Genomic DNA, 7886 nt, shown 5'->3' with positions numbered 1-7886 from the left:
CACGCAGGAATTAAGAAAAGCTAAACAGAACAGACGGCACGCCGAGCGTAAGATGCGGAAATCTGGCCTTTCAGTTGATAAAGACATCTATCGCCAACAATGTAAATCATACTATGCTGCCCTGAACGAATCCAAGTCAAAACACCGGACTGGTGTAATTGCTTCCGCGGATTGCAAGGAGCTATTCAGAATTGTCAAGAGACTTACCAGGTCTAATTTGTCTAACGCTGTTCTTGCTACTGATTTTGCGCAAATACTTCTGAGACAAAGCTAGCAGCACTGCTTCCGCAATAAATGCCTCATCAACTGACGAGTTTTCACCCAACATGGAACCACGTTCACTACCTCGGGTCAAGAGCATTGGTTTCCACGCACCAAGAAACATGAACATATCACACCTGTCATCAGATCACTGCACTGGCTACAAATTCAACAACCGCATCCGCATCATCTTCAAAGTTCTACTCCTCACCTACAAGACTGTCCACAATCCAGCACCATCCAACCTTCATCATCTGGTTACCCTCTGGACCATTATCTTCTTCTTCAACAACCAGACGCCTTCGTTTTCATTCCACTGCACACCTTCAACTTACATTGGCACTGCGCCCGTACTTGTTACGGCTACCGCGCCTTCAGCGTTATCGAAACATACACTCTGGAACAACATAATATATCCACGTCCGCGAAGCTCCTAGTAACAGTAGACTCTTTCAAAAAGTTATTCAAAACCCATCTGTTCACTCGTGACCTGTAATTTGTATTGATTTATATGTGTGTAATATGTATCACACCTGTCATATGATGTGTGTAATATGTATTCTGTATTTTGTTTCATCTTAATATTTACTTCCATGACCTTTTTTGTCCTTTCTAATTCTTCTCCATAACAAGGCGTTTAGCGCTTAGAAACTTTACTAATGAGCGCTCAATAAATGATATCTATTATTTGTTATTATCATTATAAGGATATGTCATACATCAGATTCTTGGTTTCATGATGTTTCTCTGGTACACACCAGCTATGACTATTTCTACACTGTGCTGTTTTAATGCATTTCTCCTATAGTAGTTAAACCTTTCACGTTTATCATGTTCATTGCGTACTTCAATCTACAAAGTTGGCGCAGGCTTTATTTCAGATCCTTTCACGTTAACATTTGCAAACGATTTATTCTGCGCTTGAGATTAGGATGGCAATGTACCTGCATCTGCATTAGTCAGTGATGAAATCAGTGTGGTGAATTTCAAAGGAGTCTCTTCTCAAGAGACCCTTTCTTTTGCCTAAACTAAGTCAACTGTATAACCCCTTGCTTTTTCAATGACCCCTTATGATATGGAAGACACCCCTGCTGTTGCGGGAACGTCCCTCATGGACCAACTTCCTGCGTGCGCCAAGAATCTCTGCTATGAGAAGGACGGATACATTCTCTCTTTCTTCATGACGCCCAACTGCATCGAGAAAACCAAGGCGTTCAAAACTCGGCCCGACGACGTTTTCATCGTCACCTACCCAAAAACAGGTTATCATTTCAGCTCTTTGAGTATCACTTTTGCTGGTTTCTACAGGAGTTTCCAACATCAAATTATTAATGCAAACTCGTTATCCTTTCTACTGACTGTCTTGCCTGTTTAGTTGAACAGTATGGTCGAAAGGTAGCTATATATTTGTGACATTATGAAGTTTCAGTTTACATTCGTAGTAATGAATACTTTTAGTGGGTGCATTTTGGCACAGTGGATAAGACTTAAGACTTTCGACTATATAGGAGGTCCCGAGTTTAAATCGCGTCAGGTGCTGATGTACGTCCTTGTATAAATCATTTTGCCCACCACTTCCCTGTCGATCCAGGAATATATAAATGGGTACTGGGCAACGATAATGTCATAACAAAGGCAGCACGATTTGGTAAAATGCTTCCCTGGATAAAGAAGACCACCACATTAGCATTAGTCATAATTGTGGAAAGGGGAAAGGCGACATTTCACATAACATTGACCTTTTGTCTCGCACTTGTTCAGGCACCACATGGGCTCAGCTAGTGGCATACCTCGTAAAGGTGGACGGGGATGAGAAGATGCTGGAAGGGAAGCACATCATGGAGGAGGTGAAGTTCTTGGAGACACCAGATCTCGAGTCTGAGGAAGAAGTACGACAAAACAATTCTCTTTGTTCTTTGTAGTACTGTATTTACATGTATATATACATATATACAGAGAGAAAGAGAGAGAGAAAAAAAAAAGGTCTGTGTCGTTCTAATTTTCCCACATTAGTCAAGAGAGAAAATAAGACTTCACCCAAAAGAAAAATATAATACATAGTATAATTATGATATTTCTACATAGATTATAATACTATCTTGCGATCGTCCAGTGACCAAAGAGCGTCAATATCCTAATTTCGTAACTGTACGTATGTGTGTTGTGATTTGTTTCAAGTTGCCGACTGCTGAGGAAGAAGTGAACGAGGCGACCACGAGATCGAGAGCATTTAGACTTCTTCAACAGCTGCAAAATGCCCGTACAACCTGCGATGTTGCCGACGCCATGCCTCGCGATTCTCCCAGAATTCTCAAGACTCACGTGATGCCAGTGTAGCTACCGGAAAACCTCCGCGATGACCCGAAGGTCAATGTTATCTACATGGCCAGGAACCCCAAGGACACGGCCGTGTCGTTCTATCACTTCTGCATGTACATAAGAGGCTTGCCCAAATACGAGTCCTTTGACCAGTTCATGGAAGAATTCCTTGCCGGAAGATGTAAGAAAAACAGCTCTGTAGTCTCCCTCTTTGTACAACCCTTCATCACTTCACTTCACTTGTTCTTGTCTATCTTCCATGGCAATGCTCCTGGTCAGCTCTTTCATTCTGCATTACTAGTACTTCCAATTTTTCATATCTTTCTCTTTCAATCAATCTTTCTTGCCCTGTCATTATGCTGTTTACCCATGCTCCCCTATGTCATTACCGTCCGTATTGGAAAGAACACATTGTCCCACAGTGATGTGTTCACATGCAGTGTGGTCACATAGTCGACCATGTGAAAATGCTCGAATTTAACAGTGTGGAGATGATTTCACACGGTGGTTTGACTTTCACAGAGTGTTCACATGGTAATGTTCTGAGTCACACTGTGAATTGATGGTTTACAATGTGTTCACACTGTTAAAACGCTCGAATTTAACACCCCAACGTCCTCTTTCTTACTTACGAAGACATGAAACAGGTTAGAGTCAATACTGTTTCTTTCTCTTCCTAATTATTTTAGTCAACCTTTTCTTTTTTTAAACAAAATACCAATGAGGCTATATATCAAAACTAACAATCTCCTGTAAGCAGAAAGTTGGAATTGGCGCCTGAGCAAAGGTAACTAAGACTACATTGTGGCAAAAGCGTGAATCTGTTTGATTTTCTGCTGTCATCCAACTTGCTGTGAACATGATAAGCCCCTGTAGCAACATCTCTTGCTCTTGTGAATGCATCGAGGCATTTTCTGCTTCTTCTGAGAGTAAGAGAGAGAGAGAGAGAGAGAGTGTGTGTGTGTGTGTGTGTGTGAGAGAGAGAGTCACTGTGCAATGTTCATGTTCAATTCTGTTTAAAAGTTTGTTCCTGGGTGCCTTCTTTTAATTCAAGGTGTTTTTAAAATACTTTTTTTAAAAACAAGCAAAGCCCCAAACCACACATGAAAATATTACTCGGAGTATACGAGGCACTTCTGTCAAAACAAGAGCAACAACAACAACAACAACAACAACAGATATTCAATGATAGTTTCTAGAAAACACACCAGTCTTGTTATTCTTTTACATGAATGACAACGTCATAAAAAGTGTAACTGACGTCATTTACTCTCTTTTCTTCTCTGGTCTATCTCTCTCTTGAAGGATCCGCGGAAAGCTGTCGTACAGATTGCCGAGCTCATGGGCAAGTCGCTTCCCGATGACGTCATAGATAAGATCGTCAAACTCAGTTCGTTTGACGCCATGAGAAAGAGCGAGAGCACCGACATGTCCAAAGCGGCTGCTTTCAAGCAGGAGGTTGACGGCAGTGGTAATAAGTCGTTCTTCAGGAAAGGTACGTTCGCTTTCCCACCTGCATACATAAAATTTTGTATTTGATACCATTGAAAAGATCAAAGGTGAGAGACTTCGTGGGCTAATATTACATCCATCCGGTTTAGAGAAACCTCCTATTCATTAAAGGGTTTTAATCATGTCAGATGGAAAATAAAAACGAACAAACAAACTAACAAACAAACCAGTTGTTGATCATGACGAATAGGAAAAAGAAAATATCTTATGCTTTCTCCATGATTGTCTGCAGAATTATATTATTTAAACTACATTTATTTTTTTCAGGGATTGTCGGTGACTGGAAAAACATCATGTCTGAGGATCACCGTAGACGTGTTGACGCTCTCTTCGAACAGAAATTCGCAGGAACGGGGCTGGTACTGAGAAGTTAACCCGATCGACATCACCGCCACAAAGTTCCACGACCACTGTATGCAAACAGACATGGCAGATCGACATCAGTAATGGCAGAGTTACCTCTAGCTGCACGATGCAAACTTTTTTTTTATCCCATCTGAGACAAAGGCTCAAAAGAGCTATTAATCATTCATTGACAGGACGGTGTCAGTCGTCCGTTGTGCATAAACTTTGTACATTTCCAGCTTCTTCTTGAAAACCCCACGACCGATTTTCAGCAAACTTGGCAGGTAGCATTCCTTGGACGGTGTTATCTCATAATAATGTCCAATGAGGGGGAAGGGGGCACCAAAAAGCCCCAAATTAAGGAATCCTGAAAAATCTTTCATACAGTCAGAAGGGATAGTGCTTAGGTAGTGTTATGACGTGGTAATTGCAGTTTGTTCATGATGGTTCTCTAGGATGATATGATCTTAATTTGTAAGAGGGACAGGGGATCCCAAAGCCATTAAATCAAAGAATCTTTAAAGATCTCCCTGTCTTGGACCAGCAATTAAAGAGTTTTAGTCCTATGAGTAAGTACATCGATGGCTGTAGATTCAGCATTGTTCATGGTGGATGGGGGAGAGTAGCAGGTTTGGGCTCAATTTTAAAAATGTTGTCTTCTTCTTGAAAATGCACATTCATTTTTTTACAAAACTTGGCAGGTGCTTTGGTTTGCATTTATATTTGTACAGACTAACAGATGGGCACCATGCCCCTCTTGGGATGTGACTGGCTCCTGGGATGGGGGGGGGGAGGGGGACGTTTTCACATTTTGATCTTCTTTTCAAAAACGCAAAATTAATTTTTCTACACACAATTAATTTTTCTACAAACTTCGCAGGTGTGATAGATTGCAACTGGACACCATGCCCCCCTGGAGGTCCCCGAAAGTTCTCCAAGCATGCTCTGTTCTTCTTGGGTAAAAGTCTGCAAGAATGTGTGAAAGGTGAAATTGCGATACTCCGATGAGCGTGAGACAACCAGGTCTCTTAATCTATCGTGCTATATAGCATTACTAGATATTATACAACGGTCTTTGAAGTAGATGACATAATTTCCATTTGCTGTTCCCACGAGGAGAGTTAAGGACAAGTTTGAAGATACAATGTATTAAAAAAAAGACATCGGAATATTTTGACTCCTTAAACATAGGACATCTATTCCACTAAAACTTATGACTGTTATATTGGAGGATTGCCCAAATAAACGCACATAAAAACCCTGTAAATTTGATCAAAGCAAATCCAAACTCCATGATACATGTGTATTGATCTAGCAATGTTAGACGAAATAAAAATCTTGCTCATTAAGTATGTTCAAATATACTGGAGTATTTGGGACACTAATAATCCATTCTAAATCTTCGTTCACTGGCAATCTCTCATATAGCATAAAGCTAATGTAATCTTGTAATCTTACATCGTAAAATCTTATGCCATCTTTTGAATATTTCTCTCCAAGTACAGGTCAGGATCTACAAGATAATCATTAACAAACAGAGTCAAAATACCGACATCACTGCGCCTCACGTTATAGAACGAAAATGTTGTCTGTACGATGTAGGCCCATCCGCCAAACAATTATGAAAAGAGAAATAAACTTTACTGGTATGAATCGCATGCTTTAAAACAGAGGGAACAATTTCATTCATGTTTGTGATATAATGTGCTGATGAATAACAGAAGGAACATAAAATCTGTGTATAGGAATAATCATCTCTTTATCTAAAGATGTAGAAATAGATAATAAACGTGCAGAACCATCTGAAGTTATTAACGTCGGAAATGTAGCAGTACTTTTTAATGTTTGTGTGCCATTACGGTCGTTAAGTTTAGATATAGGCCTAGTTAAACGTGATGTGATGGGAGATTGGGTGCACGTCACGAGTTCGACACAGACGAATCATACAGCCCACGAGTCATATTGCCCATGAGTTCGATCCTAAGTGAACAAGGCCCACGAGACCGACACATTACTAAGTAAGCCCTGTGTTGTAATGTCGAACTCGTGGGCCGTTTTTACCTAGTGTCGAAGTCATGGGCTCTATGACACGTAGGCTGTATGACTCTGCAATCTATACACACTGTGCGTCTGAGAGAGAGAGAGAGAGAGAGAGAGAGAGAGAGAGAGGAAGAAAAGAGAAAGCATATAGGTCTATGTGTGTGTGTGCAGTGTGTGAGTAAATGTGTGTAATGGTTTGCTTTATACTTGATAGGTTGTGTAACCCCTTTTATTGATGCTGAATGAAATATATTTTTTCGCCAAATGTAATTTCGACACTGAAATGTAATAATTTTTAACCCTAAATATGGTATAGAAGCTAAGTGTAATAATCAAATGAATAATGATGCATAGATACAAACAGAGAGCATTACACTTTGGGCTGACAAGTACTTCATCTATGGTCGACACTGTACAATTGGCGTTGTAATTACAGATAACGGGAGTCTGTATTCCTAAAAGGAATTAACAACTGTAAATGTAATAATATGTAAGATGCCTGTCCAGTGATCAGGAGATCATTGGTTCGAATCCAGCCCTCAATATGCATGGCCAATATCCCCCCTTTTTTTATTAAATCACGGCTACTACTAAAACACTGATTTATTCGATGCACATTTACTTCGAAGTATGAAAGGCAATTTGTCAATCAGTATTTGCAATAAATCTATCAATTTGAGTACACTATCGTTAACAGAGCAGCAGCTCTTCTGAAGGTAGACTACAGATGGTATGGTATGGTATGGTATTTATTTCCGTATAAAAATAAAAAACGGGTGGATTGCCCATATTCAGCGTTGCCAACATGGCAACGCTGTTCTTCCATGGGGTCCACATGCAATGAGTACAATATTTATGGACACGTACAAAACAAATTACACAGACATGCAGGTGGAAACACATACAGTAAAATGGGAGAGAGAAAAAAGAACAACCGATAACAGAAAAAAAAACTTAAAAGCAATTAGATATAACAATGACCAAATCAGAATATGTTTAGATATAAAATGGAGTATTTGAAAATAAAATCCTCAAACATATCTATGCAGTGAAAGAAAAAAAAACAGATTGTTGTAGAATAATTACTTTGATAAATTCAGATAAAAAATACGTAGTCACGAAACAAATAGTAACTGGGGATTTGTGTAAAATGCTTAGATGAATCTATGACAATTTAAGAAAAGTAAAATTCGTGGCAAGTGATATGTCAATTACGGAAAACTAAAGGTGAGGTACATAATGATTGTATCGAAATCAAAGAATAATAATTCAATGGATAAAAGCAAGTACAACTTGTAAAAAAGTTTTAAGAAATATTTTGAAATATGGAATACGTTGGAAAACTGATTCAAAATTTCAGATGTCATGAGTTGCTGGAAAAACGAAAATGATAAGATATTATTATCTGA

The 7886-nt window shown here is 39.3% G+C and overlaps 1 pseudogene; it reads left to right on the top strand.

Annotated features, from left to right (window-relative positions):
• The first annotated feature begins 326 nt into the window (after positions 1-326).
• On the top strand, positions 327-4466 carry LOC139713457 (sulfotransferase 1A1-like; annotated as a pseudogene).
• Positions 4467-7886: the final 3420 nt, after the last annotated feature.

Source organism: Diadema antillarum, unplaced genomic scaffold, assembly GCF_040938485.1.
Source record: "Diadema antillarum isolate AM-2024a unplaced genomic scaffold, OU_Dant_1.0 seq00001973_RagTag, whole genome shotgun sequence".
NCBI lineage: Eukaryota > Metazoa > Echinodermata > Echinoidea > Diadematoida > Diadematidae > Diadema > Diadema antillarum.
This window is presented reverse-complemented; position numbering and strand designations above follow the sequence as displayed.